Raw genomic sequence first — 12,295 nt, forward strand, 5'->3', positions numbered from 1 at the left:
TTCATGTGACCAACACAAGGTTCTTGCAGTGCATGACAGGGAAGTCCCATCCAACCCCTGTAAGTGTTGGGCGGGACGGGGCTCTAAGCAAGAGCCATTGTCTTTGAGCATCATCAACGAGTCCTTTATAGCCTCCACCTATCCTTGCATATAAAAGCAGAGTCAACGACTGTTAGACACTACCACAATCTAATGCACTTTGCAATTACATTAAAATATTTACAAAGGGGGTAGCGTGAGATCATATACCAAAAACCATGTTCAAAAGAAGACCATATATCCATGGATGAACATAAATAGCTGGGCATTGTGACCATAACTTTCTCTCTCTTGAGTGATCTCAAATTTCTAAAGTGCTTATCGAGCACTTGAAGAACTTCAAGCTATTCTGAATAATTTAAAGCACTGCAAAGTACTGAAAAGCACTTTTATACACTTGAAAGCTTTTTTGAGGACTTTGAAAGCATTTTTCTACCCTTTGAAACAATTTTTTTTTCCGAGAAAAAGATCCTTCTATTAGTTAATGAAATTGCCCATAGGGCTACAACCACCTCTACAAGAGAGGGCTACAACAATCACGACGGGGAGACTCTCCCAATGGAAAAGACAACATATGTACAATGAGGCTAAATCAAGAGATGGGAGGAGGGAAAAGCCACACAGGTGGTTGGTAGTGCCATATGAGTACACCTTGGAACATGGTGAAGAAAGGCCCAGGGAGCAATAGTCGAAGGATAGCCTCTTTGCGCTCCCGCATACGGTCGGCGTTGCCATGGAGTCTCTCGAACTATCCTCTGAGAGTATGGATCAGCTCTAGCCAAAGATCCCAAACAGTCTCTGCTGGTGGTACATGGAGAGCCTCGAAGATGCGGAAGCAGCGGGCCCGCCAAATGAACCAGAGTGTCAGGCCGCAGATGAGCTCCCAACACTCCTCTCTCTCACAGCACCACTCCTGTGGCGTAAGCTCTGTAGAGCAGGCTGGAGTGTAGGTCGACCCCCCTGCATCACTATCATCCTGTTGGTGGAGGATAGCTCAAACTGAAGTGCTGAGCCCATGACAGTGGACCAAGCAGTTGTCCCCAAGTGTACTGCGGAGCGGTGGAAAGGGCTGGCATCAACCGAAGAACAGGAAGACAAACCTGTTGAGCCAAAGGACAGTCCCAAAGACAGTGACGTTGACTCTCCACTAGATGGTCAGAAGCTGCACATGCTGCTAAGAGACCACTATGTACAAGCCAACTCCCAACTGCTGTAGCTCGGTGTGCAACCAGCCATTGGAACAAAGTGACTCGCCTCGGCTGTTTGGAGTCCCACAATCTCTCCCAAAACGCTGCCAAGAACTCAGTTTGAGACCCTCCTCCTGCCAATGAGGTGCTGCAGCAGGACGAGCCTCTCTCTGCGCTGTCAGTATGTGTCGTCCCAGTCGAACAGTGTACTGAAAGAAAGGTACACCTGGATGGCCTACTAAGGAGAAAGGGTCCCTCCAAAACCACTCTCCAGGAGCCCACTGTACTCGTGCCAGTGGACAACTCTCCCAAGCCCACAGTCTCCAGTGGCCAGTCGCAAGAGCTGTTGGGTTAGGATCTATGACACAAGTCCTCCCGCAGATGCCCACCACTAGGATCCTCTGAAAACAGCACTCTGGCACCTATGGAGCCTCTATTGCAACTCGGTGTAAGCGTCCCCCACCCTATTGCTCGAAAAAATGGGTGGGTACAGTCTCTGAGCAAGCCCAAATTGAGATGAGAACCTCCAGTTGCGTGAAGGCACCCATCCATCTGGGTGCTCCTGATCGAGAGGTGTGAGCCACTCAGCTGGAATTGACTCCGAGATGTCCTGACACATGCTTTGCACCCCTCTCATGCCCTGCTGGATGCCCTGAAGCTCCTCTGACAAGACTGAAAACTGAAGCCAGTCACCTAGAGTGCGTGCTGGACCCTCTACCATGGAACCCCAAGAAACATGAGGCCTACTACCAACCAAGTGTCCTCTTTGAGGGCTAACCATGGGGTTCCAAACAAGGCTCTGTCTCAGGCGCTCCTCTGTGCAAGTAGGCTGACGCTGCTCCAGGCCTCTTTGCAGCAGCTGCTCCCATGATCGGAGCAAACTCATAGCGAAACGGTCCTCCAGTCTCCTGCTCAAGCCAACTTTGCGCATCTCTGTGAAAATCCATTTGGTCGAAGGTCGCTAGGGGCCTCCAGCTTGAGGCACTCTAGCACTAAGCCACTGAAGCAAGAACTCCTTCCAGGGCTCCTCTCCTGGAAGAAGTCCTTTGACGATGAACTTCCCTAGAAGGGCTCTACTCTGCTGTGCTGGGTTGATGATCCCCAAGCCTCCCTGAGAACAAGGAAGAATGATGACCTGCCATGCCACTTTGGCCCGGGCTATTTGAGTGTCACGCCTTGACCAAAGGAAGTTCCTGATCAGCCTCTCTACCTGGCTGATGCAAGAACTTGAAAAGATCCAACAAGAAGTGATGTACCACATAGTAGCCAACAACACCTGGTTGGCCACTACAACTCTGCCTACCAGAGAAAGTTGTGCGGAGCTCCAATGTAACAACTTCCTCCTGATGGATAGGAGGAGGGGAGCAATCTGCTGCTCGAGAGACAAGTCCAAGCCAACCTGACAGCCCAAGTACCGAATTGCAGTCCCTGGGGGAATCCTTCTAATCCAATCAGGCATAAGAGCACTACCAACCGAGAAATCCACTGTCTTTCTCCAGTTGATCAGTGCACCTGATGCACAACAAAAGGTCTTAAGAGCCTGCTCACACCTGTGAAGGTTGACCTCCTGGCCATCTAAGTACAAGGTTGAGTCGTCTGCAAACTCAGCATCAAGTAGCTCATCTCCCCGAATAGGGAGCGCTAAGCCACGTAAGCGAACCTACTATGAAACCAAAAAACTTGCTCATCGACTTAGCATAGAGTAGGAAGAGGAAGGGGGCAAGAGGGCAGCCCTGACCAAACGTGTAAGCATGAAACGATCACCTCTACCTCCTGACAAAAGAACCTGACCGTGTGCCCGTTTGTACAGAGCTGACACACCTCTGATCCAAGCATCTGAGAAGCCCATCCTGCGTAGAGTGCCCTCCAAAAAATCCCAGTCAACTCTATCGTAGGCCTTCTCAAAATCGAGCAGAAGTATCACCAAATCCTCACCACAGAGCCGCGCGAGGGCAGAGGCCTCCCAAAAAGTAAAGATGTTGTCAAGGATACTACGCTCCTTGACAAAACCTGTCTATGTCCAATGTATAATGCTCTCTAGAAGTGGCTAAATCCTCAAACTCAGAGCCTTGGCAATTATTTTGTAGGATGAGTTGAGGATGGTGATGGGTCGCCATTGTCGAATCTCATCCAAGGAGCCACCCTCCTTGGGAATAAGGTAAATCAGGCCCTCACTCATGCTGTCAGCTATCTCTCATGTGTTCAGGATGTACTAAAAAGTGCTGCAGAGACCTAAGCCAAGCAAGGCCCAGTACTCCAAGAAAAAGCTGGGAGTGAAACAATCCTCAGCAGGACAGCTACCATGGGGGAGTGCTCTAAGAGCAACGTGAAGCTCCTCTAGCTGAAGAGGGAGCTCAAGCCTCTAGTGCATCTCCTCAAGACAAGGCATCTGTGTCCACACTTGCTCTCTGCATGCATCCTGGCGCTCAGACCGAGGCTCTGTAGACAGTAGATCTCGGTAAAAGTCAGTAGCAGCTGCAAGCATATCCTCTGGCTCTAAAGCAACTAACCCATCAGGCCTCATCAATTGACTGACCTTGGCATGCGTATGCCAGGGTCCCACTACCTCAAAGAAAGCGCCTGTAACTCTGTCACCCACGTGGGTCCACTGAGATGCCTGTCGATGGAAAGCAAACTCATGGCACCTCTCCTCTGTGCTGACGAGCTCCTGGCGAGCCTGCTGCAACCGCTCCTCCAACCAAGGACTATCTGGATGCTGCTCCTACATCCTGTTAACCCTCACGGCTCATGGAAACCCCATCACCTACGACGGACGTGTATTATGTATTTGGTAGAGTCAGGTACCGGGCTTGTCGGACCAATAGGAAAAGGGTAAGAGTGATCGCTGATGAGAGGCGCACTCTAACTGAGACAGTCAAGGGATTAGTTGGCTAAGCATGGGCGCCCAAGTGTGAATGGGGTGAGCTCATATAAAAGCCAACTAAACCTAAAATTCACTCATTCTCTCATTTGTGCAATAGAAGAGTGCTCTTGCTCCATCTCCATCTCCATCTTCTTCTTCTTCACCTCCTTGTGTGTGTGTGTATGTGAGAGAGAAAGAGAGGGAGAGTGTGTGTGCGATCGAGCATTACGAAGGCACGACGACGGCGAAGCGGTTGAGCGCGGTACGACTGCAGCTTCTTCTTCATTGCGGCGAGGAATCCCCCACGAAGGCGAGCGTAGAGCGGTGAGTGACACACCCTTTGCTCTCTTGAGCTTGCTAGATTAGTCTTGTTGTGTGCTTGGAGCCATTTGTGGCTCGCACACGGTGTATCGGCAAGTCCCTTGCTTCGACAGTGCGGCAAGGAGCACACATTTTTGGCGCCGCTGCCGGGGAATCGCTCTGCACTAAGCCCAAGAGGCACTTTGTGCTTCTCCTATGAGTTGTTTGTAGTAGGAAAGAAGAGGAAGAGGAAGAGGAATGAGTTGTTTTTCTGTAAGTTGTTAATTTCTGTGTTGTCTGCAAGTTCTGTGATTTCTGCATAATGTTGTGTTTTCTGTTTGCACACAGTCTTTGCACAATTAGTAGTCGTTAGCTTGTTTGCAGTGAATGAATAAGTAGGTAGGCAGTTAGCAATTTCTGTTTGCACACAGTCTGTACACAGTTTTCTATCAAGGTTTGGCTGCACACAGTGTTTGCACAGCAAGGTAGTGAGAGAGGAAGTAGGTGGATAGTTAGCTCACTGTCAGTAAGCAGTTAACAGATTAGTCAGTGGTTAGCAGCACTGTTAGTAAGTAGATAAGGTAGTGAGCTGTTTGTGAGCTGTTGACTGGCAGGTTAGGTAGGTGACAGTGTGTGTGGCCAAGAAAGGGTCACCGAAACCGCGCGCGTTTATCACCTTTAAAAAAAAAAAAAAAATCCGAAAATATTTAAGCATGAGTGACTGGGGGGCTACACTAAAATTTTGATCGGGATCGGGATCATTTCCCGAAGCCCAAGTCCAAGCCCAAGCCCAGGCCTACGCCCAGGCCTCAGTCCTATGATATATACTAAACTCACTCTTATATATATACCCTACCCCCTCAAAAGGGAATGAGAGCATGTGGGGCAAGTCCTCCACTCTCCTCCCTTCTCTTCCCACTTGCACCCTTAACTTTCTAATTTGGGCCTAGTTCCCTACTAGAAATTGACAGTTTTAGGGATTCCGAGGGCATAAAGTGACCAAACGGAGGCCTGTAAAGCACGGCACGTCCCTCTGACCGAGACGCTCGTTTTGAGCTATCATACGTTCTATTCTATAGCTGGGTCAAAAAAAAAGGACCAAAAAATCAAAAAATAAATAAATAAGAAAAGACTTGGGTTGCAAAACACCCAAAATTACTAGGTGAGCAGCCTTCACGGGCCCTCACTGACACTTCTAGGGGATCCAAGTCATATGAACCTACGCTCTGGACGAGTGTTAGAGCACGAGCATATTGGTAGTGCCTCCATTTACGCGGGCACCCATTATTCCTCCACCCTAGGTTCTGGACCTTCAGCCGGGACTCAAGGTAGCGCGACCCAAGATCCTCATATCGCGTCTAGTGATTCTTCCTCTGACTACGAAGTCATGGAGGGGTATCCTACACCAAACCCTGATAGTTCAAGTCAAGACATGCATGCCATGGGCCCACGGCCCGGGTCCAGCGTGTTTAGCCGCTTAAAAGAGACCCTTAGTAGAGCTACTCGCTCCGAACATGCGGTTAATGAAATAAATGAAGGGAGTGGGGAAGTAAATTCGTCATTCATGCCTAAAATGGACCCTATGCTTCTTGAGAGTGTGCATGTGAATGTTCCATCTACTGCACCTTCTGATCCTTTAGGACTATCTCCCTCTGAGGTTTTACTACCCGATGGTAGGAGTCTTGCCGAAGTACAAGAGATCGAACGCTATATGCAAGCAACAAGGGAGAGGAAAATTGAGAACCTACGAAGGCTAGAACAAAGTCGAGCCCTGAAAGCAAAGGCTCCTATGACAACAATCATGCCAGCCGAGCAACCGAGTGCTCCCAAGGTAGCAGTCACAGAGGGGCAAGCTATGGGGAGCAATAATGCTTCCACTTCAAGGGAAACCTCCAACACGCCAGGCCTAGATGGGATATTCCTAAACGAAAATTGGGAGTATGACCTACAAGCAAAAGCTTTAACTGATCGGTACACAGGACACACCTATCATGTGGGTTGGTTAGATGTTCTACAATCCACATCGGGTGCTACTAGCATAAATGAGCAACAACAGAAAGTCTGTGATGTCCTCCATAGGATTGTCGAGTTAGAAAGACAGAACACAGGGATCAACATGCCTTCAACAGGCCTAATGAGATTCTTGGATACGGGAAAGGCCAACCAACCAACCCTGTCACAAATGGAGACTCCCTCAGTGAGCCCCATTGATCCTCCATATGTTGTTTTGCCAGAAGCCTCAGTACAATTTGAGCCCACAAGTGGCAGCTTTACCTTCCCAGATCTAGCTCATCTTTCTCTTAATGACACTATGGCTACCATACATATCCCAGTGGTGAGCATGACAAGAAGTACACCATGGAGTTCATTTGTTAACACTGCGCCGATGCCTAGTAGCACAGTGCCCCCAACTATACCTACATGTATGTATCAATCATGTGCACCTGTCGTACCTCAGCCTCATGTAGCTCCTACACCTCCGATTATTCCAAGAGCTTACAATCCACAATGGCATTATCCAAGCTCTTATACAAGTGGAGCCATGCCATTTAATAATAACATGCCATATCAGGCACCCCCTATGCCTAGGGCCACGCCTGTAAACTTTGGACCACCGTCTGGTACACCACCATACGAAATATGGGACCCAAGAGCCGCGCGTATGCCAAGGCCAAGGCCAACTCCCATCTCACATGTGGTTCCAGGAGCACATACACCCATTATACCTGCTCAAATAGGAGATTTGGCAGCATTTGCTCAAACTATCGGTCGCTCTATTGCGGAAAACATGTGTAGTGCACCTGATAGAGAGCCTAGGAGCAAGGCAGTTCAAGTAGCTAAGCTCACACAGAAATTCAGTGGAGACGGAGATGCTAGAAAGCATATGGAAGTCTTTGAACATGTGTGCGATTCATTGGAAGAGCACAATGAGCTACATAAGTGTAAGGCTTTGAGTTTGACCCTAAGCGGAAAGGCTGGAGATTGGTATAGAACCTTAAGAGTAGAAGAGAAAATGATCTACTCTACTCTTAGGAGACTGTTCTTAAAAGAATACATACGAGAGGGAGTACTTTGGGGTGTAGCCTCTCAGCTCCAGAAAGCCCAACGAGAAGAAGGTGAATCCGTGAGAGACTTCATTAGTCGCCTAAAGAATTTGAATTCTCGATGCAATCCAAACGAGCGATTCAACAACAACCAATTGCTCGATAGATTCATTAGGGGACTACGACATGAAAGTATCTATCATGGCCTAGTCATTAGAGGTATCACTACTTGGGAAGCAGTCACCATGAATGCAATCCAATTGGAGGATAATTTAATGATTGCAGGAGAAAGAGTGTCTGCCGAGCCGAAGTCTAGTAGCTCGCAAGCATCAGGGCATGAGCCAATGAAGATAAAGCCAATCGTGAAAGAGAAAACGATATCTGAGATGACTTTGGCAGATCTCACAAAGGCCATCCAAGAAAGCCTTAGGGGTAATCGTGCTCCACAAAACACTCATATGTATCCAAGAAGGGAGCAACAATGGTGCTCAATTTGCTTGGGCCCACATACTACGAGTGAATGCCCTACTTTCAGAGTAAAGTTTAACGGGACTTGTAACACGTGTGGTAGGTATGGCCATCAAGCGAAGGATTGCCTAATGCTTAAACGCATCATGGAAAATAGACCGCCTATAGCTTGGGCAGACTCACCTCGAGTTCCTGCATTGATGGCTACCCCACCCATGGAGCAACAGTTGCCATTACAACACATGGTCCCTAGAACCCAAAATGTGGTCCAAACCACACCGTTGTCACCTCCAGTGCTAGGACCGCAACCCCCTCATCCAAGAGTTACACCTATGAACCAAATAGGTTGCGAGTCATCTAGTACTTATGTAGATTGCGAAGAAGACATAGACTCTAGTATCACCTATGGAGTCGACGTGCTTGAGGAGTGTCCCATGTACTATATGGAAGACCATTGGGGACAAATCAAACCGGTATATCAAGCTACTGCGCTAGAAGAAAGAGGCCAAAACATTAATAGTTTTTCCAGGAGACCACCTCTTCAGTGCTACAAATGTGGTGGACCACATCGAGTAGCTGAGTGCCCCATTAGAATGCAAAAGAATGCTGCACTAATGCAAACGAGTCAAGGGAGTGCATTGGCAATGCCAATACTCACTTGTAATCGTTGTGGCATAGATCATTTGATCGCACAGTGTCCTAACAATCCAAACACACCGAAAATCACACCATTGAACATAATAGAGATTGTTGATGGGACACCACCAACTATAAACATAGCACCAATGAATGCACTCACACGGTCGATGCTCCAAAAGCAAAATTACATCCTCGAAGAGAGAGATGCTGCATCCATTGGCCGAGCGAGAAAGAAGAAAACACGAAGAAAGAAATCCCTTAATGCTTCTAGCTCAAAACCTAGTTCAAAGACTAACATAGGGACAGGAGAGGATCTCGTGTATATGAATGACCCTGAGGATGACTCAGATTCGATAGAGACCACGGAGACCAAAACTGTTACTACAAAGGAAAAAGCCAGTGAGGAGGATCACGAGAGGGAATTACGACGAACACCAAAAGAGTATTCAAAGTTAAACGACCCAGTTGCGAACCCCCAAGATAAGCCACGAGAGACAAAAAATGAGGATTGCAAGAGAAAGATTGGAACCTATCCAAACCCAACAGTGGAAATTGAACGAGTCCAACAACTGAGGGGTTTGGTGGAAGAAACTCAACGAACATTAGAACCTGAACCCAAACATATCCAGATGTCGGACACAGTGTTTCCTACACAAGTTCAACCTCACAAGAACTACAGGCCGTTAGCTATACCCAGTATCATTCGGGAAGAGAGTGAGGGTAGGACATCTGAAAGTGGACACACACCTTTCCTACTAGAGAGAATGTTTGGTGAGGGAATACCCGACCCCCTTGAGGAAGTAGAGATTCCATCTTCACCATTCTCTTGTCAGGGTCCTATGTCCCACAAGATGCCATTAAATGTTGCCAAATTGATGGATTTCATGTCTTCAGAAGTTAGAACCACCATCATGTCCAAACTATATAAAGACCCCGAGCTAGTCTCAGCTCTTCGAGCCTTCCTCAATGGAGAATTACAGGCCGGATTACCACAATTTGCACATATGAACAAACGAGACTCGGTAATGAATGATGAGGAACATTTAGCACCACCATCTGACCTAGCGGGACATGAATCTGTAATTGAAGTACCCGTTAACAAGTTGGGGCAATACTTTGAAGGTGATGAATCTAATGCTACTCTACCAATCACTACTAAAGGATTAACTGTAAAGGGGGTTCTTGACGGTGGTACGGGAGTCAGCATGGTGACAAAGAGTTGTTGGGAGTCTATGGGGCGACCTCACCTTGAAGCCACAAGCGTAGTGGTAAAAATGGCTAATGGATCTATTGTTACGCCTATTGGAATGCTAAAGGATCTCAGAATCAAGGTCTTGGGACACAAGGTAAGGAAAACTTTCATTGTTATGGATTTTTCCAAGCATCCTATGTCATTTGAGATGATCTTAGGGCATCCATTCATGAGGGAAGCAAAAATGGTGCATGACTGGTCCAAAAACCACGTCTACTTACAGTTCCAAGACTCTGTCATTCGAGTTGATCTTTTATGTGGTCGAACGCATCCTCTAGGAAATAAATTCATCATTGATAATCGATCAGACACAACAATTCACTCAGCTCCATTACAGTATTGTTACACGTGTAACGAAGACACGGATATTGGGGAGAACTCTCCTTATATGGATATCCTACCCGGAATGGCTGAGTCAGACCATGTCGATTGGGTACACCTAGCGGCAACTATAGATACATGGGGAGCTAGAGGAACAACCTGGGTAACACCAGATGGGGAAGAGATACCACACATTGCACCAGTAAACATGTTAGGTGTAGCGCATGTAACATCCTATGATAAGAAAGAGGCACACCTACTTGAGAGTGAAACCGATGATTCCTCAAAGGCTTCAGGCCAATACACATCAGAAACGGAATCTCAGGGAGAAATGGATTCAGAACCTAAGGAAACATCGAGTGAGCCAAGTATAGAAACTGAACACTCAAGGTCTAGTACGACCATCTATGGTAATTTATATGAGAGTGAAGAAGATACAAGCGAAGACCTATGAAGCGAGTCGAGTTCAAACATTTACCAAAATCAAAACCTTAACAAGAAACAAAGGTCATATAAGAGACGACGATATCGAGCAAATGTGAGAGCTAGGATAAACAAGGAAAGATCTACAGCAGAATGGCTTAGCTATCTAGGGGCATGTGATGCTCATCGAAAGCTAGTAGACAATTGGGGTGAACATCTCCAGAGTGTCATGTGGTGCAGCCCGCGACCCATTGACCTCGCTCAATTGGAGGTTACAGAGCCGAAATTGAGTCGAACTATAAGAAGACGTCAAAACCGAGAGTTAGCACAACAACAAAAGGAGGCATAACTAAAAGAAAGGTCTCCGTCAGGACAAGAGCCTGCTGACTTACATACGGCTCCTGAACATTTTAAATCTTATACCACGGGGGAGCAAAAGGTTGTGTATGCCAAGGCCCAACGAATACCTACCAATGAAAGCAGTGGAGTCTATGATGGTCCAGCGGTAGTTAAAGAGATAGAATTAGCAGAACCAGGTGAGGAGTCTAAACCAGTCTTTATTGCTCAAGACCTTACCGAAACTGAAGAGGCTGTACTTAAGGAGATCCTCAAGGAATACAAGGATATCTTTGCTTGGACATATCATGACATGAAGGGCGTTCCACCTTCTGTGGTGCAACATACAATTCCCATGATCAACACTGCTAAACCCGTCCAACAACGACCCTATCCAATGAATCCTAAGTACGCCAAAATTCTACAAGAGGAGATTGAAAAACTTCTCCAATGTGGATTCATATACCCTATTGAGCACTCAGAATGGGTTTCTCCAATAGTCATTGTGCCAAAAAATAATGGGAAACTAAGAGTGTGCGTGGACCTCAAGAAAGTTAATGCAGCCACTAGGAGAGATCATTATCCCTTGCCATATTCTGAACATGTGCTTGAAAGAGTTGCGAGCAAGGAAGCTTATAGCTTTTTAGATGGGTACTCTGGTTACAATCAAATCACAATTGCATTAGAGGACCAAGCTAAAACTGCTTTTATCACAGAGTTTGGAGTGTTTGCATTTCGTGTTATGGCTTTTGGCTTAACGAATGCCCGTGCTACATTCCAACGATTAATAAACACTGCGTTTAAAGAATTTCTAAGGGAGTTTTGTGAAGCTTTCCTAGACGACCTTTGTGTTTATTCTTCTTGGGAGAAGCATTTGTTATATCTACGAAAAATATTTGAAAGGTGCAGATTTTATCGCATCTCATTGAACCCTTTCAAATACCAATTTTGGGTTAAGCATGGAGTCATTCTAGGGCATATAGTATCCAAGAACGGGATATCCACAGATAAGAGTAAGATTAAAGCCATTGCCGATTTGCCACCACCTACTAACTTTAAAGGAGTTCAAAGATTTATGGGCCATGTTGGTTATTATCGAAGGTTTATTTTAAACTTTGCCGAGATAGCGCGTCCATTGTACAAGCTTCTTATCGAGTTTCACTGGACGGAAGAATGTCATCAATCTTATGAGTTATTAAAGAAGGCCCTAACAAGTGCTCCAATCCTGCGAACACCTGATTGGAATGTACCTTTTCATGTGCATATTGATGCATCAAATTTTGCTATTGGGTGTGTTCTAACTCAACCAGGAGAACATAAATTGGACTACCCTATTAGCTTTGCAAGTCTCCAATTAAATGATGCCGAGATGAACTACACTACTACAGAGCACGAAGGTCTAGCTATGATTTACGCAGTAAAG

The sequence above is a fragment of the Adiantum capillus-veneris genome, chromosome 25 (genome assembly GCF_014529385.1).
Source record: "Adiantum capillus-veneris isolate H3 chromosome 25, ASM1452938v2, whole genome shotgun sequence".
NCBI lineage: Eukaryota > Viridiplantae > Streptophyta > Polypodiopsida > Polypodiales > Pteridaceae > Adiantum > Adiantum capillus-veneris.